At 43.6% G+C, this 26,345-nt stretch overlaps 1 protein-coding gene across 4 annotated transcripts in view; it reads right to left on the bottom strand.

Annotated features, from left to right (window-relative positions):
* ADCY7 (adenylate cyclase 7) overlaps window positions 1-26,345 on the bottom strand; it is a 621,989-nt gene that overhangs the window by 285,638 nt on the left and 310,006 nt on the right. The window contains exon 3 of one of the 4 annotated variants that reach the window (XM_085639173.1): window positions 14,863-15,029. The exons of 2 other annotated variants lie outside the window; for them this stretch is intronic. The gene's annotated coding sequence lies outside the window, so the exon portion shown is untranslated. The remainder of the gene's footprint in view (window positions 1-14,862; window positions 15,030-26,345) is intronic. One more of the 4 variants, XM_085639172.1, reaches the window with a different exon arrangement.

The raw sequence follows: 26,345 nt of genomic DNA, 5'->3' as shown, positions 1-26,345 counted from the left end.
TGAACAGTCAACTTCAATTACAGAATGATCCTCAATCCCACCTTACTGCCGTACCTTTAAGAAACAGTCTGACAGAGATAAAGTGGTCCGCTGTGTAGAAGTACTCACACAGGAAAATGCCAGAGACAAATCGAGATCACCTCTGAAGTCATCCACGTCTTTTGATAAAGTATCTGATGCTAAACCTTCCACTGTTGCTTCTTCCAGCTAGAGGAGTATATATGCATGCTGTGTATTAATATAATGTTATTACTGTTTTACTCCAGTTATTACCTCTGATGGATGTGATTCATTTCCTTTTCTCCTACATTGTTGTTCAATACACCATGTATAGCTCATACTGTATTTGTATACACAAATCTCCTAGATGGACTTTATGACTCTATGGCTTGGTTCTTTGCATAATCTGTTTACCACGTGTGGTTTTCTCCCCTGCGGAGTCTGCATCTCGCATTGAGGTTTAGACCCACCGACGAAAGATCCATTGTTTGATCTGTAGTGTTCTTTTCCTTTCTAGGAGGTAGAAAGGTGTACTTACACCAATTGAAGTTTAGTATTAACAATATTTTGTGATCATATTTCCACATATTGGTTTCAGGTTAATTATCACTTTTTTTTTTTCTTCTTTTCTTTCCCTTCTTCGCTTCAGTAATTTTCCATTACCATATTCCCACATCATTTATCAACCTTCCTTTCCCGTTTTATCCTCTTTGATACATTCTTACACAATACAAACATACTCTAACATTTCCAATCCGCATCATGACAACTAGTCCTTTGCACATTGTGTCTATCAATGTCAATGGCCTTACTAATTACATTAAAAGGAAGAAAATTCTTTCCTATTTAGCCTCCAAACATACAGATATTGCTTTCATTCAAGAGACACATCTATCAGGTATAGAATCAGAAAAATTAAAACGAGATTGGGTAGGCCAGATTCTTTACAGCTGCAAACCTCCTTCTCACACGTCAGGTGAGCCTATGTCCCATACTATTACTAGAAAATGTGGTGTAGCCATTCTGATACAGAAAACACTGAAATGTCAAATACTACAGTCCTGGTCAGATGAAGATGGTCAGTTTGTTTTAGCCAAGCTTAAAATCGGTAATACCATATTAGGAGTGGGTTCCATTTATGCCCCTGTTGGAAACAAAGCTCCTTTTTTCCTTCATCTAAATAGAATTCTAACAGAGATGGGAATTTCCAAAATAGCTCTGGGGGGTGATTGGAATCTTGCGCCAGATGTGATCTTAGACAGAACGGGCCCTCAAGACACAACACATGGCAGAGATAGAGCGATACTGGGAGACATCCGTGAAGATCATGGGTTGACTGACATTTGGTGTTTATTACATCCTTCGGATAAGGGGTTTACATATCACTCTGCAGTACGATTCCTATTCTAGAATAGACTATTTCTTTATTTCACATTCTATCATACCACATGTACTTGATTGTGATATTTTAGAAATTGCACTTTCAGACCATGCTCCTATCAGTCTACAGCTTGATTTGGGTCTGAAACGTCCTTGTAGGAAACCATGGCGTTTAAACATATCCCCATACAAATTACCGACAGAAAAATCACAATTACAATCACATTTGACTACTTATATGAAAGACAACAAAGGTTCCGTTTCTTCTCCACAAATTTTATGGGCCGCTGCAAAAGCCACCATTAGGGGGCAAATCATGAGAGATTCTGCCATAGCCAATAAACGTAGAACAGAACAACAGTCTATTTTAGAAAATGATATCAAAACCCTGACACATGCTCATTTTACCAATCCAACCGAAGCTTCCAGATGTAGATTGGAAAAGGCTAAAATGGAGCTTAATACACTATATACTTTGAAAGCAGAATATATGTTATATAGACTTAAGGCTCGAAACTACGAACAAGGAGAAAAAGCCGGTCGTTTACTAGCGGAGCGGCACGATTAAAACAGAGAGAAGCTATGACAGCTATTCCAGCTATTTATAATTCTGTAGGTAAGCTAATAACTGAGACTCAGGAAATAGCTAATACATTTGCAGATTATTATGAGAAGTTATATAGCTCAGAGGTTGATGATGATCACCACAAAGATCAGGAATTTTTTGATAAAATAACACTTCACCGCCTCAATGAACAGGATCGGCTCATACTGGCAGGCGAAATAACAAAAGATGAAATTGCCCAAGCAATCTCTAATCTTCCATACAATAAAGGACCGGAAGAAGATGGTTTTCCTGGGGAATTTTACCGTTGGGTAAAACCAGAAGCAATAGACGCCCTTTATGAGGCCTATAAAGAAGCAGAGGAAACTGGTAGCCTCTCCTCTCTCACAAATAAAGCTATCATAACGGTCCTTCCCAAACCTGAGAAAGATCCATTATACTGCAGTAACTATCGTCCAATTTCCCTTCTGAATACAGATTCAAAGATATTAGCCACCATTCTCGCCAACAAACTCAAACAAGTTATCGCTAAACTCATGCATAATTCTCAAGTGGGATTCATACCAGGCAGAAATTCTCGTAACCATCTACGTACTTTGGCTCACATACTCTGGCTTTCCAAAGATGCTGGAGAAGACAGAGTAGCCTCATCCTTAGATCCTGAGAAGGCCTTTGACCGTATTGAATAAAGCTATATGTTCCGTACACTACATAGGCTGGGGTTAGGCAATGAATATATCTCTAAGGTCAAATGTTTATATGAGACACCATCCGCAAAAGTGAATTGTGGGGGTTTCCTTTCAAAATCTTTTTTAGTGTAAAGAGGTACCCGGCAGGGTTGCCCTTTATCGCCCCTTTTGTTCCTTCTTGCACTTGAACCACTGGCTGCGGCAATAAGACAGTGTTCACAAATAGCAGGCATTCCTACACCAGCAGGGATCTCAAAAATACTTCTTTATGCCGATGACATATTGCTCACACTTACTGAACTGCCTACTTCACTCCCTAGACTCATGTCTACCATTTCTCGCTTCTCGATCATTTCTGGCTACAAAGTCAATTGGAATAAGAGTGAAGCTCTACCATTGTCCAGGGGTACAACAAAAGCAGCTATTTTGGGCTATAATTTTCAATGGAAAGTGGACCGCCTGAAGTATTTAGGTATTTACATCAACACAGGTTTAGAACGTATGATTCAAGATAACTTAGATCCACTTATTGCCAAAACGAAGTCCGAGTATGAAAAATGGTCCCATCTTAACTTGTCTTTTTGGGGTAGAGTACAGGCAGTGAAAATGATTATAGTGCCCCGTTTCACTTACGTTTTAGGTATGTTGCCTTTGACAGTTAAAATATCAATATTGCGAGATATTGACAAAGGTATTAAAACCTTTATTTGGGGATCCCTGAGACCTAGGCTTAAAATCTCCAAATTGATTGCTCACAGGCGATATGGGGGTCTTAGTTTACCGTGTGTTGAGCATTACTATACAGCCCTCCATTTATCTCAATTGGTTTATCTTTGGCCCAGACAGGATGATCCCCCACTATGGGTTCTCATTGAAAGACAAACTGTACAGGCAACTTCAGGTTTGCACATGTTTTACACTCATAAATCACCTGCTTTACAAACTTCCAACCCTATTATTCAATCTATGCTTAAGATGTGGATACAGGCCCACAAACTCCTTAAGAGTGACCCAAGACTACATGGAAAGGCCCCCATATGGCATAACACTGATATTAGAATAGGTAAACAGACTATATCCTGGGATATATGGGAGAGATCAGGTATTCTAACGTTGGATCACTTACTCACTTTAGAAGGTGAGCTTAAAACCTTTGAAATGCTTAAGATAGAATTTCAACTCCCTGCCTCCCAAGAGGGGAAATACTTACAACTAAAACAAGCCCTATTTCGTAGACTAGGACCATTTCCTTGGATAGTTGAGGATTCCCCAGTATTACAATACTTACAAATTTGGGGGAAATTCAAAGGCGCAGTCTCTGGATTTTATAATCTCATAGTGCATAAATTACACTCATACCCATTACTTGCACAGCTTCATGTCAAATGGCAAGGGTTAATTACTGTCGTTTATTCCGACGATGAATGGGAGGATGTTATTATGAACATGGATAAGGGAATCAGAGAGGCCAAAATGAAATTTACTCTTTTCAAAATTCTTCATAACTGGTACTGGTCACCACAAAAATTCAAGTCAGCAGGTTTACTACACCGATCTCCCTGTTGGAGGTGCCCAGGGGAGGACTGCGATATACTACACATTTTATTCCGATGCCCAATTTTGAAGGCATATTGGTCTTCCATAACTGCCTCTCTACACAGAGCTATACAAGTGTCCATTCCTTTAACGAAAAATTAGTTCTATTACATGATGTTACTGATCTCCCAAATCTCACAAGACGATTGATAGCTATTGCACTCACTGTAGGAAAAATTTGTATATTAAGACATTGGAGAACACCACAATGCCCTACATATGACGAATGGCTTATTGAAATGTATAAAATAGCATCATATGAAAAACTCATTTATAGATTGCAGGACAATGTTGGAACTTTCATCCAAATTTGGAACCCCTTTCTAACTAATAAATGTTCTATTTCTGGTAACATTTCAGATTTTTCTTCTAGTTAAGAACTACAATAAGTGAATTACTTCTGTTTTCATTTCCTTATTAATTCATTACCATCATTATTTATATTCATGCTGTTGATGTTATCATTAGGACTGTTGATGCTGTAGCCAGTAACACTGATTTGAATTAGGACTTACTGTTCGCCTATTTGAAATTGTTGAGTTAATGGGAATATCTTCACTTGAAATAATATATTTGTATGATATTATCGCTACTATCTTCCAACTATCTATAATACATGGTTTACTACATACTGTATACTATCTTTACCATCTCCTCCCTAGTCCACCTTTCCTATTTCTTCCTTTCCAGGTTTTATGAGTACCTCAACTATTGTATCTTTTGATATCTGTATTATCCTTTTTATATTTAAAAATCTGAGAAGGTAACATTTCATAGTAATTTATTGTGTGGCCATGATTTGATTTGTTTATACTCCCTTCTTTTTTATGTATTGTTTATAAACTGACATGTACTTCTCAATAAACATATACCAAAAAAAGCAGCAATTAGAATGGCAGTGTGCAGGGGTGGGAATGCCACACATTAACATGACAACTCTGATCATGATAAGAGATGGCTCTAAGGGCTACCTAATCCTTTCAATGATGATAAAACAGGAGATTATGCTACTAATTCTGCTGATTTGTGACCTTTGTTTGGAAGAAAGGAGCTCCAAAGGCTGAGCAAGGAACTGGAGAAACTGGGGATTCAGGCATCCATGCCAAACGGAAAGTGCTGAGCACATAGGAACTACATTTTTATATACATGGTTGTAACAAAATGGTTTGCCAACAGTGTTAAGGCAGAATTTTCATGAAAAGTAGCATGAATGAGACAGGCACAATCTTGATGTTGACTCACTCATGGGATTAGAGCTGAGCTACAACGGCTGTTGTATGATGGTACACTGTATTTCTCCTCCATTCTTGGTACACTTTCAAGACATGAGGGGACAGAGTAAGATCTCATCGACAAAGGAAAGGTAACCTTCACAGGAAGAGGGGGGCGAAGCTTAGCTCGCGAGAAGAATGGCTGCCTGAGCTTATAGCTCCACTGCGCAGCGACAATATCCGTGGAATAATCCTGCCCCTCTACTGCCGGGATACTGAGACACACGCCGGGGCCCGAGCGCAGATGCCAGTACGGGTCCCAAGTCAAGAAAACGGGACTCCGGAGGACGCCGCAACTGCGAATCGCCGGATGGCAGAGCGGAGGGCAGAAACAGGCCGCTGATCCCCGTGCTCAGGTGCAGGACGCTGCCGGGCGACGTGGCTGTATGTGCGGCTTTGCGTGGGGCGGAGTCCCGGTCCCCCGCATTGATTTCACCGCATAAACGAGTGAAGGGTCGCGCTGCAATGTAAACACAGCGAAGGCATTGTGGAGGCTGTGGAGACGCTACCGTAAGTAGCATATGAGGAGCGCTGAGTTTGACAGTTGCGGCTCCAAGGGCGAGCTCTCCTATGTAATGCACTGCCTGGGAGGCACAGCGGATTTCGGCGCTGTGGTGGGATAACTGTTGGTGTCTGCTACCAGAGGTGATTGGGGGACCCCATAGTGAAGCCAACGAACTGAGCAGCTGAAGACCCCCCCCCCCCCCTCCTGGCTCGGGCGATTTGTTGACGCTAGGCGAGCCCAGGAGACGCAATTTACAACTCGGGGGGGACCCCTTGAGGCAGGCGGGGGACGCGCTGTGGTCTGTGCGGGGGGGGGGGCCCTGGAAGGGGTGGTCCTGCGGATGTCATCTTAACTTTTGCCGGGGTGCAGATGATTGGTGACCAGCGGAGGAGAGATCTGCGTGGCTAGGCGGACTGTCATTGGTGAAAGGCTGAGGCACAAGTGAGGGGTTCTGGCCAGCAGGTGGTGGAAGCCTGCCCACGGCTGCAAGTGGGTGGAGACTCATACTCCCAGGGCTATAGCGCGGCAGCTGCGGTTAGGAGTGCCGTGTTGCGACGAGGCGCAAAATGGGCAAAACTGACAAGACGCAGCCGAAACTAACTTTTGAACAGAAACGCCCCAATACCCAGGCTGCTGCTGAGGGGGCGACCGGCACCGCTCCGGAGGAAGAACAGGATATAAGAAGCTTGTTGCTATCTATGGAAAAGGGGCTGCAGACCGGCATAAACTCCTTGGGGTCCAAGATTGATGCCCTTTCGTACCGCATGGATCGCATGGCGGAGCGCTTAGACAAACACGCGGAGCGACTGGACCAAACGGAGCAGCGGTTGGTTGACGTGGAGGAGGTGCAGACGGCGTCGGAAGCGGATCGTGTTAAGATGGGGCGACTCATGCAGGTGCTGCAGGACAAAATGGAGGATGTAGAGGCCCGCTCGCGGCGCTGCAACCTGCGCATTACAGGCCTGCTGGAGACGACGCCTACCGGTCGGATGGAGTGCTACGTGGAGAAGTTGCTGGTGGAGTTGCTGGGCCAGGGGATATTCTCTAACATGTTTGTGGTGGAACGAGCGCACAGGTCTTTGGGGCCTAGACCTCCGCCGGGCGCACCGCCGCGACCTATTATAACGAAATTACTGAACTATCACGACAGAGATGCAGCCCTGCATGCGGCTAGGGAAAAGAAGACGCTGTCCTACGAGGGGTCGACCATTGCACTCTATCCAGACTTCACGGCGCGTGTCCAGGAGGCTAGGCGACCGTTTATTCCGGCCAAAAAGCAAATGCGGGATATGGGACTGGACTATGCGATGCTTTACCCTGCCAAGCTGCGAGTGAATCGGCAGGGGAAGACCCACATTTTTCTTGATCCCAGGACACTGCAAAAGGCGCTAAACGAATGGAGCAAGGAGAGGCGAAAAAGTCCAGAGAAGCCGCCGCAAGAGGATGAGACGGAAAGCACACTTGATCACCAGGACTAATGTTGGTCACCGAGAGCAATCGGTGGTTGGGTTCCTGGAAGGCCGGGCTCCATTGCAGAGGTGATGGCAGTACGGAACTCTGGGATCCCCCCTTTTTTTTTTGTGGTGTTTGGTGAGGTGGGCAGTATTAAGAAGCCTTTAGTTAGGGGCAGCGGTGGTCTGGTGGGGTTGCGTGAGTCTGAGGCGACAAAGCGAGCTAACATGCGAGATCCGGGAGGGGTGACTGCAGCGCATGAAGCATGGCTGGTCTACTAGACGTGAGCTGAGCGGCGAAGTTTGGGGCCCAGCGTCATTGGGTTCAAAGTTTGCTTCTGTCCCGGCGATGTAGAGAGGGTGAGTTACTGGCGCGCGGAGGCATAGGGTGCAGGGTGAATTCCCTTTCTAAACTCAGCACTGAGCGACCTCCGCCCGCGAGTGTGTACCACAGTGTTCAGGAGTTTCCTTTTGGTGAAGGGAGGGTGTGGGAGGAGTGGGTAGTCCCTAGATAGGGAGCGGCATGGCCGAGTTGGGGGAGGTCAGCTGCGGGTGGGGTGTTTTGGAGGGATGTTGTTTTTTTGTTTTTGAGCCGTGTGTAGATGTGCGAGGTCTGATTTTGGCATTTGCCCGCTCTCGGCAATATGTGGGGCACTACATGCTCGCCGTTACGATGTATAGGCAGGTGAGAAATGACGAGTGATGACATAAGCGGGGGTCTGTCGGGCTCCTTGAGAGTTGTGACATGGAACGTCAGAGGCCTGAACGATCACGGGAAGCTGCGCAAGGTGTTGCACTATCTAGTATAGACGTGGCCTTCCTGCAGGAGACGCATCTCCCTAACCAGAGTCAAATGCTGCGCACGAAGGGGGTACTGGGGAACGCGCTGGTGGCTGGCTTCACAACACACGCTAGAGGTGTAATGATTTGGACAAACCCTAAATCGGCTTACAGGTTGCAGTTGGTCTCAGCGGATGGGGGGGCAGGTTTGTAATAGCGCGCTGTCAGGGCAGAGGCCTCGATCTACTGCTAGTTAATGTCTATGGACCCAACTATGACTGTCCGGAATTTTATGAATCCTTAGTCAACGCTATAAGGGGCTGTGGAGTACCTAATATTCTTTGGGGCGGAGACTTTAACATGGTCCGGCAGCCGGGTCTGGATAGATCGGGGGGCCAGAGCAGAGGTCTGGCAGCTGCAGTCAAGGTAGTTGATAGAGCGCTGATGAGTTTAGCATTGGCAGATGTCTGGAGAGCGCTTAATCCGAGGGAGGGGGGCTATAGACACTATTCGGCATATCATGACCTCCATACGCGGATTGACTACTGGCTTTTGTCGGTGTCTCTTTTGCCGCAGATACATGCCTGCCAGGTACTGCCGAGGACTCTATCCGACCACTCCCCCATACTGCTGACCATCTCTACACCGAAGAAGACTATTCCGCCCTTTACGTGGCGGTTTCCCCCGTACTCGCTACTTGACCCCCTCTTTAGGGAGGAAATAGCGGAAGCAATAACTGAATATTTTGACATCAATACTGGTTCAGTGGATAATTTCCAAACGGTCTGGGAAGCCTTTAAGGTTTACATCAGAGGGGTGGCCATGGCAAAGCATTCTGGGGTGCTTCGCGATCTCCGGCGACGGTTGACGACCCTAGAGAGTAGACTAGGGGAATTGGAGGTTCGGCAGCGAAGAGAGGGGCGAGGCGACGCTGCAGATGAGTTAAAAACAGTTCTGGCAGATTATCATGAGGCGGCAGATGCGGAGGTGAAGCATTTGGGGAAGTATGCTACAGCCAGGGTGTATGGGGAGGGGGAGGGACCCAGTTCTGTTCTTGCTAACATGCTGAAGGTTCGTAGAAGTAAGGCCAACAGGCGGAGGTTTGTACCGGGCAGGAACCTTACTTACAACCTGCGCACAGTGTTTGGCACTATTCAACATGTCCGGCCGGATTCTAAGGCACTCGCGGTCTTCCTGGACATGGAGAAGGCGTTCAACTCTGTTGAGTGGTCCTTCATGAGCCAGGTATTGACCAGAATGGGACTGGGGCCGGTCTTTTTGCAGATGATTGGGGCGCTCTACAGGAGTCCCACTGCAAGAATACGACTTGGCGACAGGATTTCAGACACGATCCCGATTACTAGAGGGACGCGGCAGGGGTGTCCATTGTCGCCCATAGTATACGCTATAGTCGCGGAGCCCCTGGCATGTGCATTACGAGAGTACCATGCCCTGCGGGAGGTGAGCTTCCCTACCTATAAGATTGTGGTCTCGACGTACGCAGACGATACTCTGCTGTACGTTTGAGACCTGGAGTACAATTTGTCATCGGTGTTGCGCGAGGTGGTGCACTATGGAGCGCTGTCTGGTTTACGTGTTAATTGGTCCAAGTCTATAGCTTTCCCATTGACTCCGTCTACTACAATCTTTGAAATGGATTATTCGCTCCAGTGGTCTGACGACCCAGTCAGGTACCTGGGTATACAGTTGCATGTCGAGTCTGAAATAGTGCTGCGGGAAAATTATGGTAGGGCAATCCATAAACTGGAAGATGATGTGGAGAATTGGATCGGGCTGCCCTTATCATTGGTAGGCAGGATATCAATCATGAAGATGGTGATATTGCCCCGATTGCTATTTCTGTTTGCTAATATCCCTACTGTGCTGCCGCGCTCCTTTTTCGCTAGGCTTAATAAGTCCTTGCTGCGGCTGGCGTGGGCGGGTAAGCAGGCGCGGGCTAGCTGGCGAGTGCTGACATTGCCTTATTGTATGGGCGGCCTGGGGGCACCAGACCTGGAGCTGTACTACAGGGTGGCGCAGGCTGCACAGGCGCATAGCTGGATACACGGGGAGGAGTCGGTCCCATATCTAAAGCTTGAGAGACTGTTTGCTGACCCGCAACCACTCCCAGCGATAATATGTGAGCCGGTGGACCGCAGGGGGGGCTTCCTGGTCTCGCTAAACTCCACTAGACATGCTTGGCATTGTATACTTCAACAAACGGCAGGGGCTTTACTATATTCACCATCAATGACTCTGGAATGGGCGGGGTGGCTTCCTCCTTCCAAGGAAACAAGAGTAACGGGAGCACTTTGTGAGCTTGGAGTCAAAATGATGGGAGAGTTGTTTGTGGATGGCACGGCTAAGACTTGGGAAGATGTGGTGGCGGCGGCGGAGGCCCCTACTCAGCTGCAACGCTTCCAGTTCCATAGAGTGAGGGGGGCATTGAGACAGCTATTGGGAGATGACATGGCTGAACCCCCGGAGGTCCGGGAGTTAACTTACCTCATTAAGCACAAAAGCCCTCGCAAGTTGATATCGCAACTATACAACATCGCACTGTCACAGAGGTCCCAGCAATACACCAAGGCCAGATTGACATGGCAAAGGGACTTGGACACTGTCATAGATGACGCCATGTGGGCGTACTGCTGCGTTGGCACTCGCAGGATTTCGCTACACGGCAAGCATAGATTGGTACACTTCAAATACATAAATAGAACATATTACACGCCGGAGAGGATGCATCGGTATGGCCTAAGAGAGGCGGCGTCATGCGACAGATGTAGCCATTCGGTAGCAGACTTCTACCACTTAGCGTGGGACTACCCGGGCATCCACAGATTCTGGGAAGCTATTTTTCAAGAAATAGGTAGAATAGCCACATTGGAGCTCAGCCCTGACCCTGCGGTTGCACTTTTAGGCTACTCTAGGGGACTGCCTAAGGCGGCGCGTAGGCTTGTCGATATGGGAATGCTAGTAGCAAAGCGCAGGGTGGCGATGTGTTGGATGCGGGGACCCCTCCCAACAATTGCGCAGTGGGAGCGAGATGTACTTTATTGCTGCACGCAATCAGATGCTTATAGCGAACTACTCTCGCCAAGAAGCAGGCCAAAAAAATGTTGGGGCTTGTACGCGGAATACTTGGGAAGGGAACGCACGGCAGCGGATGCTGAGCTGGGGGCGGAAAGCGAGGGGAATGCAGGGGAAGCTGTTGTCTAATCAGTTTTTGCGACACATGTCATACATAGGAGGTATCACTGGAGCTTGGGAGAGGTTGTGTCCTCTGCGCGGAGGGGGGCGTCAAGTCTTGAGATTTCATCACTGTCATTATTGAACTACAGACGAGTGTACGGTGTTCTGTAGCGGGGGAGCAGCTCTCGGTGGGGAGCTGCAACTCTGTATGGTGTGTGGAAGTGGGCAACTCGGGTGGGTTACGGCCCAGGCGATGCTACAGGCTCAGGGGAGGGTGGGGAGGGAGTTGGGGGTTTTGTATAAGGTACGCTAACTGAGAAAACTGTGGGCTTTGGTGGAGAACACTACTCGGGCAAAGATGTACTATGCTGAACTATAGGGTGCTCATAACGCATTACTGATTTGACAATTGTGCGGACAGGATTAAAGGGAGGCGGGGATGAGGTGTGCCACGATATATCTCATGAAGTTTTGTCAGCCGGCCTCAGGGTTGTAGGCATGAAGCAATGTACATCACCACGAGCGTATCATTTAATTTAAAAAAAAAAAAAAAAAAAAACCTTCACATGAAGAAATACAAAGAACTACTTTTCCCATCCTCCCTCCAGCCAGAGCCAACTCACGACAGGGAAGTACTAATGTGAATTTCAGAAAGCAATGGATATATCTTGTGTTTCCCATCTAATAGTTATGGTGAATTTGCATGTATAGGGATTTGCATTATCTGATTTCAAGAGTTTTTTGCCAAAAGAAAAGTTTTAAAAAAAAGGTCAGTTTTTCACTCTCCACCTGAGAAAGTCAATGAGACCATACTACTGACAATTCATTGAAATCTACTGAGAGCCATGTTCTGCTGTGTGTTGTAGAAAAAATGAAGGAAAAGGGCAGCCCAACATGCTGATTTTCAACACAGTCAATCTGTGAACTCAAGAACATGTTGAAAAGAAGTAAGAATGAGAACTAGTAAGGAATATTATGTTCTCATTAGTCTTTCGCACCCCAATCTTATATGTTAATCAGCCCCATGGCACTGACATGGTTTACCTATAATAGCAAATGCAGCAAGAAAATAAAGACTTCTCATTCAAATGTTGGCTCTTTTGCTTTTTTCTTCAGCCTCACACAAATGTGCCTGCCTGTCCTATTAAAGTAAGACAGGTATTTCAATTTTTCATTGGGGGCGAGGTTTCATAAAGCGCAAACTCGACCCGAAGGTATCAGAGCACTTTACATGAGCACCAGTTACGTTACTAACGGACACGTTAATTTTGGTAGGCACAGGGAGATTAGGTGATTTGCACAGAATCACAGGATGTTGAGCATCCCTGCCGAGACTCGAACCCGGTTCCCCAACTTCGAAGTCGACCACTCTAACCGTTAGGCCACATCCTCTTTCCAACATTCTTTTTGTGCTGTACTTATATTATCTGGGTCAGTCTCAAACAGGCCCTTATATGTAGTTTAGGCCACTGTGGCTGTGCTTTAGTCAGTGTGTGGGATCTCTCCTTCTCAATGTATGACAGTTCCTGCTTCAGGGGTGCTCGTTGCGATGAAACTCTTAGCCCAAGTTTTAGGAATTTAGTGCTATTTTACAGGAGATCAAGGAGGTTAAATATATTCACTCTCAATATTCCTTTTATATTAAAGGACAGACTGAAAAGCATGAAGGTTTGCTTTTGTTCACCAAATGAATTCAAGCATTAGAAGTACGTGTCTCAGACTTGGAGGATCATGATATAAAGCATCATGCAGGAATATCAAAAAGATCTTGAAATTCCTAAATCTATTGAGGAAGGTGTTGAGAAAAGACCAAGGCCATCAAATATTCTCCTCACTGGCATCAGTCACTAAGGAGGCTGAAATAACTCTAATCCAGCAATCCTAATGAACAAACTTGTTAAAGAATAGATTCTATTGTATTGCAAAGGGGATTTAGCAATCATGCATGCATTTTATATACCTATATATAAACATTTGAATTTTCCACATATCATAATTATCAGCTTTGCCGATTTCTGGATTAAGGAAGGACCCTAGCTAAGGCCTTGACTACCAAAACTTTTAAGACTAAAGAAAGGTTTGATTTCAGAATATTTTCAGACATGACCTATGAAACAGTTAAGATGTGTAAAGGTTTCAAACAGCTCTTTCCACACTTTCAGTCTTTGAAGTTCTTCCCAGCATTGTTTCAGCATTGGAAACTCATGGTGGTTCCTAATGGCCAGGTGCACATGCTTTAGGATCTCAGCTTGCATTACTTGATTTTTATTCAACAACTAAATCCCACAAAGTGATTTTTAACTCGTATCTAATTGTTTTCTCAGCTGTATGGTTTCACTGGCACTGGAATCCTTCTGTGCAAAACAACAGCTCTTCTTTTGGTGAGGGTGGTGGCTTCCAGAGGCTTCTGGATGCCTGGGTAGGTTGGAGGATGCATGGGGTGGGGCAGAGGCTTGGAGAGGTAGAAGGGGGTCAATAGAGGGGGGTCGTACAGGTGCATATGGGAAGAAAATTAGTGCAAAGGCGGCTCTTGAAGATTTGCATATTTTCGGGCAAGCAATATTTTTCATCCCTAATTGGATTCATTTAAAATGTTTATGTGCTGTTAATGGGTTGAAGAATGGAAAAAAAGATAATTATGTAATGGGTAAAAGAAACATCACCTGCTGTTATATTTTGCAATAGACACATGATAATTCTAGTAAGGTATAATGGGGCCCCAGCTGTATTGATTTGCACCTACTAAAGATGTTCCTATCGGGCTAGTAGATCCTTGTAGAACAATGCACACCTTACAAAAAACAATTCACTTGTTTCTCAAGCAGGTTTTAACAGCTTGCTTTGATTTTCTTTAAACATACAAAAATATTGTTACAAATTGAGATCAGAGATAATACTGTGCCTTTTTAAGTATATTGCATAGGGATAACTCCAACTTTTGCAACTCTTGGGCATTCAAAAATTATTACTGCAAGACAGTGTGTGGATAAGTGAAACGCACCAGTTTATCAGTGAATTCTTTGAAGTCAATATTGGCACTGCTAAGTTAGTGACTGTTAGGGACATCTTTAAAGCCACTTTCCGAAGTTCTGTCATTGTCTATAAAGTTAGGAAAAATAAACTGGGGTAGCAGGTAATTCATAGTATGAAAAAATAATTATCGGGGTGCCATACCAATGTGTGGTCGATATTAGTATTACAGTCCAAAAGTAGCTGGTGGAAGCTAAATCAAAAATGCACAATTTTTTTATCATGGGAACAATTATTAAATGATAAAACGATTGCCCCACAAACTTTGAAGAAAGTGAGTGTACAAGCAGATTACTTGCCTGCGCTGCAAAGGCTAAAACTGTTAAAAATCAAAATATACGGATAAAAGTTCCTTTTACTAATCACATAAAGACCACTCCTGAGCAGATCAATTACTTACATCACTATCAATCCATTTATACTGTTGAACATAAAGCCTCACCCCAAGAAATTATCATTTTCTCTCTTCAATTAGGGTCTCCAAATGAATGCAGAGCAGGCATCTGAATGAATATCCCCCGTTGATTCAAATAAGTTTTCAAACTGCAAGCTTGCCAACTGAAAAACCTGTGGTGGAGATGATTTCCCAGATTAATTTTTTAATATTACTATAAAAATGTTACTAATATTATTTAGTCATGTATTTGCAGGTGGATTATCTACAAACTCTTTTATTGAAGTGAGTGTTATGAGTTTCTTGATGAAGGATAAAGATCCTGAAAACCTGAGCTCCCTACTATAAATTATTTAAAGAAATTATTAGATAAGAAAATGATTTCAATCGCACAGGGGTTGACACATTCAGAACAAACTGGCTTTGTTTCAGGTAGGCAAACCATCTCTAGCAGTAGCTATTTAACCCCTTCAGCGCTGCGCGGATTCCCCCGCGGTGCTGAAGGGTTCGAGCGCGGGCGGGGCCATGACGGAACGGTTCCGTCATGAGCACAGCTCAACCGATGCTCATGACGGAACCGTTCCGTCATGAGCATGGAAGGGGTTAACTGAGTACATTGATTACTTTTCTAATTCTCAGACTTTTCTCACAGCAATGTTTATGACTGATGCTGAAAAAGAATTTGATTTGGTTAACTGGGACACTCTACTTTTAAATATGGTGGATTGGCAGGAAAATATTGTAGGTTTCAGCATTTATATACTTCTGCTTCCAGTTTAATGAACAATCAATTTGCAAGAAAAATATGCATTGAGCGACGTAAACAACAGAGTTGTCAACTCTATCCTACTCTCTTTTGCTTTCTTTATATAATTTTTGTATTCCTTTGTCAAAATACAAGAATATACTAAAATCAGTGGCAATAAAGTTTATCCATCTAAAACCGAAACACTATTCTTCAATGCACAACCAGCAGTTCTACTGATTTATTTGATTTTCAAAATAATTATCACCTGCCGCAGAACATCCGATATCTTGGCATTTGTGTTTCGCACAACTAATATCTTTTTTTTCAATTGAATTATAGCACCCTTATATAAAAAAATGAATTCACTGCTTTCTAACTGCAGCCTCTTACACTCTCTATTGTTGGAAGGGTGGCACTAATCAAAATGTTGATCCTACCTTTGTTAGTCTTCATATTTCTTAATGTTCCATGTACATTTCTGTCTCTATCCTTTAAGCAGCTCCGACAACTTTTAACATCTTTTATTTGGCAAAATCGCATAATCTAAATGTGACGGGCAAAGCTTGGACTTGATAAAATGCAGGAAGGTCTCTCAATGCCAAAGCTAAAATTATACTACTTCGCTGCATTATCCAATGTAAATCCTTTTCATAGTCTTTCCATGTATGATAATTCTATTGTATGACTAACAATACAGCAAGATGGGATTTAACACTATTTTTTAAATGACCCATCTATTCAAACAATTATCTTATACAAGTCTTCAAGTTTTAATGTCCAAAATAAATTAAAACCAATTTTTTTCAAAATTCCTCCATTCATTGTACCTTCATTTTATCTGGTTGCCAAAATGTGGGACTAGAAATAGATTTTCTGAGATTCTTAGATGGAAATTAATGGGATGTGCACTATTCATGATATTTTTTAGGGCAGATAACTTTTGGTATACCTTGGATTAACTGCAACATCGAGTAAATGATAGGCAATCATGATATTATCTTTCATTTCAGAAAATCAAAGGTTTTGTGACTCCACATGTGAAAGCTTGTCACTTTTAGTCTGCTGAAATCATGGATACTTTATTTAATGATACTCAGACTGGAACTGGCACTGGTATCACAGAGTGTCTATGAGAAATGGCCTAAGAGAAAAAAAAAATAGGAGCAAGATCTAAACATCTGAAATACTAGTTTGCGTACAAGCTCTTAAGGCAGGCGTATTTTCGTTGTGTTTACTTATTGGCAAGGTGGATAATTTATTACCAAACTAGACCAAAGAGAGACTCTACCTGTATCAATTCTAAGGGTGCTTTAAGTCACCTATTTCCGTTAACCGCTCTTGCTAAGCCACTGCAATCAATAACAGTATTCAAAGAAGCATAGTCATTGACTAATTTATTATTTTTTGACTTTTCTGTACATAAACATCAATACATTCATGAGGACAAATCGTGACTATACAGTTTCAGTGAAATTCATCGGATCCCATTGACAAACAGTTCATTCATCAGCATACAATCACTTTCATACCCACAGCATACTCACGCAAAATCACCAATACATACATCGCATATATACAAAAGCAGCATAATACGCACTGATTCCCCTCTCACTGCGTGTTCGTGGACAAAAACAGTTATTTCAAATAGGGGATACCAGAATACACAATAAAGGGATACCAGAATACACAATGTTTTTTTCAGATTTTAGCCGAAAGTTTGGTATCATAACACAAAAATGTTTTATAAGTTGATTACATTCAAACAAAACACAATTCCCAAATCGAAAATTAAAATGCAGAATAAATGAACGGAGGGGACTGGTTCGGAGCGCCACTGCGCGTTTCGGTGGAACCCTTTATTCTTTTGGGGTATCACCTTCCTCAGGGCGCATGTAGGGAATTTTCAATTAAAAAAAGGCAATGGGACCAAAAATTGAAGGACGAGGTTCTATGGTCGGTGTTTAAAGCCAATAGAAAAGAACCCCAAAGGGCATAGGGCAAAAAGCTTGGCCTATAGTATTTGCCGAGGTCGTCCTAGTAAAATTTCATTAATATCACACGATTAATGGGACTGATGCCCGGATACAGCTTGGAGAATTTAGCGGAAATGATGCTAGTACAAGCAGCTTCAAGAGGCAGACTCGCGCTCCATTCTGTGGGTGTTAAGCTAACAAGCAGCTTAAAATAATTCCCTGAATGTGCAAATGAAAGTGACCCACGTCTGACGAGAGCTAGAGCGTCCCGCTGATAACGTGAAACCGTCCAGGTGGATAATTTATTACACCCCGCTACTACTGCATAAGTTTAACTCTAGTCTTTCACTGGTTGTCAGGTTCTGAAGCTGTAGACCCCTGAAAAGCCCCCGTCAGCCCTGAATAGTTACACCAGTGAGCGCAAAGGAACTCGACATAAGATATAGGAATTCGGGCAGAAACAGGGAGGTGGAACAGTATTAGGCCTAAGTTTTAGTGGATGTTGTTTGTGAAGCCTCTTTACTAATCGTTAGGCATGTACGAAGTCTGCTCGTTCCCGAGGTCTTTATGGCACGCTGTAACCCTTCCAGGCTACTAGGTAATGTAATTGGCTGTGGAAGATACAGGAATCAAAAATGTCTTAAACTACATACTCAGGAGATCCATCCACTAGTATAGCTTGTTGTTTACTGGAAGTGCCAGAGATAGCCAGTTTTGGCAGGAAACATGGAAATATGGGATGTATACCACTGTGAAGGAAGCGCTAACAGAAGTGTGAATTATTCAGAAAAGGACCTACAAATATTGGCGTAAACTTATAGTGAGACCCAAAAATAGACAGGTACTTGGTAGATAGCCATATTTTATTACCCTTTTGATGGTCTGGGTCTTTCATGCGATGTGTCGCTGTGAAATATTTGTATCTAGCCTTTGCTACTAAGTGCTGATGATGAGCTGTCTGAACTTCCTTCAGTCTTTTTCAACAAAGTGGTCACAAAGTATAAAGGGGAATGACACTTTAATAGGGAGCTTCAGGGGGTGGTAGCCATACGAGTATCAAATTCTTCTGCTCCTTCATATGTACTGGACTTTTGTCTATTGTTATCTCGTGCCTTTATCTTATCGTCAGTATCTGCCACATTATTGTACACATTATGCAACTGTCGGAGGCTGAATCTTGTTCTTCTCCCTACTTGTTTCCTCTGTATTGCTTTTCATTATCAAAACCAATAAAATGTATTGGAAATAAAATGGTCTCTGCTTACTAAATCCAGCATCTTCTACGGGCTTCAGTGCCCAGCAGCCAGAGCACTGTGGAATCATTTTAAAATCTCAGTTGTGCTAGGAATATACAGTACTTCTCCATAATACAACAAACCATCTTTCGTGGTTCTTTGCTGAGGTTCCAGTTCCAGCTAATCCTTCTGAGCTATATTCCATCGTCATTGTCTAACTAAGTACAAGATATTTTGTGAATTGAATGTAGAAAGAGCCCGGATGTACGGGGTCTCCACTTTGTTTTCAACCACTGCTTCCTTTTGTTGGGATAGAACGTGGGCCTTTTGGTGTTGATTGTCGCGTCTATATGTGATAATGTACAATAATATAAGAAAAGGACACTGTCCACCTGGCAATACGACCATTAGCACATCTCACACTGGTCAGGTACATAAGCTTTTTATGGTTGCCATACCCCTTACAAATGATGTCTCCAATCTGTGAATGCTTCTTTGATAGGTACAAGCTCTATATCATAATGGTGTCATTCGTCTCGGTATCTGTGCGAGTTCTCAACTAGCATATTTTTCCAGTTGAATATATAACAAATTGGGTCACCAAATAGTAATGAATCCACATGTGGTTGACCTGTTTCAGTGCTGTTGCTAGGGAGCTGCTAAGCGACGAACCACAATCTCCACGTCCCCCTGAACTCTTCCTTGCGTGCAGACCGGATGCATTTGGTGAACTGATTTATGGAGTCTTATGTTTCGAAACATGCCGCTGATAGCCTAAATGTGCTCTCCAGTGATACAGAAAACACAGCTACGATCGAATAGATGAAAGAGGGGGGGGGGGATAGAGAGGGCGCAGCATAGAAACAGGTAGTACGGTTTTCCCATTTCAAATGGACCAGAGGTTTTGGGACGGGTTAATTGAAGCCTGGTAAAATTGACACAGGCAAGTTTTATTTTCCTTGAAATATGAACAGCATTAGGATAAGGCCTGGTCAGGGTTTATGCCAGTTTCGGGGAACAGCATTTCCGCCTCATATGGGACTCCGTTAGTTGTTTTTTAACTAATTCTGTGTTCATACATATAAGATATTTGTAAAATTGCCCAGCTAAAAGTCAGGCCGTCATAATAACTTTTGTACTTTTTGTGCTAAAGCAGCAGTTAGAAAACTATTGAGTATATGATAAATGTTTGTCTTTGATGGCATACCAAGTTGTGGATGTGGTGATATTAATCATTGAATATTTATATTAAAAGTTATTATGTCAAACACATTGAAAAAAGTCCATGTGTTGTGAAACTCATCAATGGTGTGTAACTGATGGCACTTGGGGGTTCCATGTCTCATTCAACTGTGGCCACCTACTGATCAGCAGTTAGAATCACATTGCTCTAGGAAGGTAATAGCTCATCCTAACACAAGATGGCGCTGTACTGCAGTACAAACATGTTTGGTTCTATTTCATGCCTGCCCAATTCAGCCTATCTGAATGAGCATTTCAGACAGACAACTAACTCATGTTTGTTTTTAGACACTAAAATAGCAGGTACACTCACAAGAGAGACACTTTTCCATAATAACCACTGCTTTGCAATTTTCCTAACCTCTGTTTCAATCGAGGGAATTTGGGTCACTTAACTTTTTAATTGACACTACAAAGCTGCCATCTTACAGTCAGCCATTGTGTTATTTCTACATGCGGCCAATACGCTCCAAAGTGCACGAGATGAACAGGTAAACATCCTTTCACAAGCTGGGATTGATGGAACCAGGAATGAATTGGTCACGCGGGAAAAAGCTGTGTGCTTCAAACACAAGTCCAGATGTGAATGTGACTAAGAAATAAATGATTGAAAAGAATGAAAACTCTGCTGATGAGCCAAAGGTACGGTGGTGCGGATGGCTGCAGTCCTGGCCGCCTGTGGAGCGCCATGCTGTGGCTGGAGTGCGTCTGACGTCAGTATACTACCTCGGGACGCTCTCTGCCAAGTTTAACAAAATCAGACGTCTTTAAAAACAGAAACACATCCAGTAACGGCGGCAGTTCATGTATGCTTATTATGGGTAGTGTGTGTAATAAAAATATGTAGGTCAGTCCGTGGCAAGAATGCTTACTTAAGTCTAAGGAAAACCGAGCATACAAGCTATAAAATTAATTATGTTTTTTCAATGAAAAACACCTTGATTCTAGAGTAGAAAATGCAATAACAAGCATTTTCAATGCAACAGGTCTCGCATTTCTTAAAGTTAGAACTGTTGACATTGAAAATAACGTTTTTTACTTTTGTTTTTTTATTTGCAGTGGAGTTATTATATTTGCATAGCACAATTGCCAATGGTATAAGAAAAGCAAAAATAAAAAACATTGTCATTGTCAACGCCAACAGCTCTTACTTAAACAAATGCGAGACCTATTGCATTGGAAATGCAATCGGTCCAGCATTTGGTAAAGTTAGAGCTGTTGCCGTTGACAATACCAATGTTTTTTACCTAGCCATGTTGCAGTGTGCAGTACCATATGTGACCAAAAGAGGTCCACTTTTGGTACTGCACCCTGTAGAAGATATGGTAACTTCACCCTACCCACAGTGCATTGCATGCAAGACAGTACCACGGGTACATGCAAATAGCTATGTCCATATATACAATTAGTAGCTTTGAAACCTGACAAAAGAATATTTATAATAATTCCAGATTACGTTGTACTCTGTCTGGAGCTGATGAAGGGTAATTTATAGAAGGTCTCAAATAAATGTGAGATGTGCTAGCGAGTAAAGTACCCAGTGCCAGCCTTGCTTGGGACCAAGCATGTATCCTGCCTGAAGCCCTTTAAGAGAATAGTGCTCTTAGGTCCTAATTAAAACCTAGGGAGTTACAGCACGTGTCACAGGGGGTGTCCTCGGGGGAGGTTACAAGAAGAGAAAAGGCAGTACTAAGGAGGGACTACTAATCCTATTGTCAAATGAAAAGCCACCATTTACAAAGGACAGGGACAGTAGCCAATTAAAAAGCTAAGCGGAAAGTAGGCGGAGCTTTATGCCCATATCCTGAATACAGAATGCAAGCGCTGCCTAAAAAGCTGGTGGTTTCTTCCTTGACTCCCATGAAGTCCCTATTTTTTAACTCAGGTCAATTTCTTCCCCACTGTCCGGACTCCAGTCGGTTCCACTACAGACTGTATCTACAGGCTACCGCAGAAATGAGCAACTCCAGTCAGCACAAGAAAGATGTATGACCCACCACGTTTTGGAAAAATTAGGCAGCATGTGATGTTGGCCTCAATCCTAAGACTTTGATCAGAGCAAAAGAGAGAAAGGCAGTAAACGGAAAAAGGAGGAGGAACAGAAATTTAGGAAAACAGTGACAAAGGGATAAAGCATGGATGAACAAACATTGACAAAGACATTAGGCCTCACCTTCACAACACAATTGGCAACTTACAGGCTTTTTCAATGCTTTCTTGTAGCTGGTTGACTCTTTTTTGTTTTTACTTTACGATTCCAAAATGGTTACTATGCTAGAACTGTAAAGTTAATAAAAGCTAGATTGGCCACTTTTGTGTTGTAACACATGCAGCGGCCATGTCGGAATAGAAAACTAAATTTTTTTACAAAGGGCACATCAGTGAATAACAGAAAAATCAACACCCCTTTCCAGCTGTCAGGAAAGGCGAACTAGGATGAGAGCAGGTAGGAGAGCTGTTGAGATGGTGAGCAGTGAAACAGAGGGGAGCATCTACCGGGAGCATGAGGACCTCATGTAAAAAGAAAAATAATACTACTAAAGAAATTCATGGGTGTGGGCGTGGTGTGGTGGGGTGAGTGTGTGTGTGTGTACTACTTTGTCAGAATGTTCACATCCGAAAAATATAGTGAGCTGTTAACAAATGCTAACTGTCAATGCCTAAAACCATGTGGCCCCAGAAACCATTGGCTGTAAGAGGATTTTCAAAAGCCCCTTTCTTTCTGTACGTGTGTGTGTGTGTTGTGTGTGTGTGTGTGTGTGTTGTGTGGTGCATAATATGCGATTGTCATACAGTTTCCACTTTTCAGTAGGAACTGTTCGTTTGTTGGACAGCATAAACGTTGGGATGGGGCCAGACTGATCCTATGCACCTTCTCAGGATATATTGGCCTAAAATCTGCCAGCTCACAGTTCCACCATAAGTACCCTTAAACCTGGTAAAATAAGGAATGGTTTGGGCAACCTCAGAACATGACAACCCTAACTCCCCAAGGAATTGTGGTAACCGATCTAGAACCTCTTCACTCAGTCACTCGTGCTTACTCAGAAAGACACACAAGAAATAAACAAAGGGGAGTTTTCAATATTTATTGAACCACTGTGATTCCTGTATAAAATATAGGTGCTGCAATGAGTAACAAACAGAAGCAGATAAAAGTGACTAGCAATACAAGGACAAAGGCTAGAACTGTGTATATATGCTGACATACGAGTACTGGGTATATTGTACTCCTACTATGCGTTCCCTAACCTAGTTGCCTGGGGCGGGTGTTCTGCCAAGTATCCCCTACTGGATGATCGAAGGCCCCATTACTTGAAGGCAAGGTATGTAGGTCCCAGTCTTGGTCACAAGTTGGACATCCCTCCTTACAGAAGGAAAACAGGAATCAGCTGGGCTGAGACTCTGACACAGAGACAACCTCACAATGACAGCAGAATGGCCCTCAAATTTGAGCATGGAAACGTGTGAGTATTTATAATAACATCACCCATGCTTCTGTGTCAAGGCTTCAGCGGGCCTGACAGTTTATTGTTTTTCTGATAGCCATGGTGCCTCATGAACGAATAACAAACAATAACATTTGCTTATGAAGTGGAATTGTAAGCAATGTGGTTTCAGAGAAACTAATCCTGCACTGACATACAAGCAAATGTGTGTCAAAAATCATCATGCAGAAAAGAAGGCAACTTAAGAAAAGTGTACATGTAAAATGTAAGTGTTTTTTCCTGGGCCTAACCTAGTCACGTGACACAATGGTATAGCATGACTGACAGCTAAAGCAGTCTGTAGGCGAAACTTAACGATTAGCAATGACCAAGGTTACAGCCTGCTGGGCTTAGTTACTACCATTGTTTACTGCTACTGCAAGAAATGATTGTCACTGATTGTTTCCACAAACCTCTGCCATAGTTCTCATACTCTCTTTAATGGGACGCCTTCTAGTGGTGATTTTCTGAAGCTTTGCCTTTCTCAACAACCAGCAAAGCAGACAGTAGTGACAAAACTCCTGCCCCATCCTGTTTATGTTTATACAATATTTCGACAGGGCTGCGGAGGGGAGAGCCAGCCTTGGGTAAGTATCTCGCACTCCCTTCGGATGAGCCACCCTAGCTCGCTTGCATGAGATATGGTGTTATTTACCTGCTTTTGTTCAAACATAAGCGATATGTGGGAGCACAGGAGCACGGCAAAAGGTGGGATTATGCGATTATGTATTTGGGTTCAGGCTGGGCGGAGGCATTAACAGCATATAGGTAATTTCCCAATCACTGCTTCTACCATGTGGCTCACAGCACTTTGAATTGCCATGAATTGTGTGTACTGTCTGGTATCTACCAAGACTAATGGTAATCATTTAATCGAACTCAAAAAGTTGAAAGGTAGCCGGGAGTAGAGTTGGCACTATGTCTGTTGTATAATGTTAGCACTTAGATGCTGGTGCTTTTAAGTGTATTGATCCAATCATGCACAGATCTCAGCAGCAGGCGTTAATCCCACTGAGCAATTTCATTGATTCTTCGCGATAAAACATGTTCACATTTTAGTAGGGCATCAGTCGACATGGAGCTCTGTGGTATCAATTTACACATGAAGCAGCCCCTTTAGGTTTTTGCAATCCTGTAGCAGTGACTGGGGTTTTGATCTGAAGAAAACAGGCATCTCTGCAGCACAGCCAGAGCAAGCCCAGATATGCTGTACAAACCTTTTTGGGGTTAAGCCTTTGAGGGGAAAGACTGAGATCTGAGAATGCCACGCAGTGAGGCAAGCAGTCTATGGAAGTGATTTCTTTGTATTGAAATGTATTTACTACTTTGTGGTTTAAAATAAGTCTTTTTTCTACCTTGTAGTGAAGTATGAGGAAGGCAGAGGATGAGTTCACTTCATGTTGCGGCAGCTTCGCACTTTAAGGTGAATAGCCAGCATGTGTGCAGTGTCTTCACGTGCCGGTATGCCAACTGCATTGCACGAGTTGTTTACAATTTCACTGCAATTTGTTTACTACTGCTACTTTGAGTCATGACTAAGCACTCCATGGGGAGGACAGATCGTATGCTCTGGTGCAGAACCAAATGTAACATGATTGGTCTCTGTTGCCTTCCATGTTGGCCAGGGTTAGCACTATAGCAGCCTGCTGCTTGGCACATGACTCCTGCTGCTTCTGTGGCGTAGGGTGGGTGGATTGCACTGGGATGGCCTCATGGTGAAGCAGCACAGAATGGTATTGGCCAGGACAGAAAAAGAGTGTATGGGCAGTGACAGCAGCACCTGCCCAACTGGAGGCATCAGCCAACGGGAGTAAGCTCAGGCGAGTATCAGCCTGCAACCACTGTACAGCTCAGGGAAAGACAATAGGTCCCTCCTATTGGCTTTGTCAATTTTTGTCGATGATGTATGTATGGGCACATGTTTCACCAAGAATGTGGTGATTACTTATCGGTAATAGTATTACTCTGAGTCCTTCTCTCGCCGTGATGGCTCACTCTTTGAGGCCCCTGTGCCTCCAATCACAACCCTTTCCCCATATAAAATCCCCCCTCCTTACTTCCTATTCCTTACCAAGCCCAAATGCCACACAGTTGGACTGGCCAAAAAGGGTGGGAGAAAAGGCCTGCGTAATCACGGTGAGAGAAGGATTCAGAGTAATGCTATTACCAGTTAGTAACCACCACATTACCCCTTTGTCCCTCTCGCCATGATGACTCACTCATTGAGAAGTACCCAAGCCAAAAAGTGAGCCAGGGCAACTGCACAGAAAATGCAAACATAAGTTCAAGTCACAGGCAAAAAGCTTTGTACAAAATGCAAGCCAGCACTGTGGTACGCAACAAAACCAGAACCGCGTGACACTGGACCACCCGATAAGGAGACCCAAAGTTAGAAGGAACTACCCAAGTAGCAGACTGACAGAGTCCCAGCAAAGAAGCACCATGCACCTCAGCAATGGAAGGAGACATATTCCAAGTAGACCGCCCCTGTATCCCCAGAAGAGAAGATAGACCAAACTGCTGAAATACAAGCAGAATCATGACCCGAAAGACAGGCTCAAGGGTTAGGCAGCAAGCTACGAGTGGGACCAAGCGCAGAAACAAATCAGTGGAGACCGGAACTCTTTCACATGGTCCAGGAAGAGCAGAACTGCCTTCTTCCCATCAACTTAATGAAGTGTCACCGGTCCAGGAGACTGAAGATCTGGGAAAAAAACACCAGAAGACACACCACCTGTAGGCAATGAAACAAAGACATCACTGTGGGCACGCAGCTAGGGCCCAAAGAACAATCCAAACTCCC

Source organism: Triturus cristatus, chromosome 12 (genome assembly GCF_964204655.1).
Source record: "Triturus cristatus chromosome 12, aTriCri1.1, whole genome shotgun sequence".
Classification (NCBI taxonomy): Eukaryota; Metazoa; Chordata; class Amphibia; order Caudata; family Salamandridae; genus Triturus; species Triturus cristatus.
The sequence above is the reverse complement of the archived record's forward strand: the minus strand, read 5'-3'. Positions and strand labels throughout refer to the sequence as shown.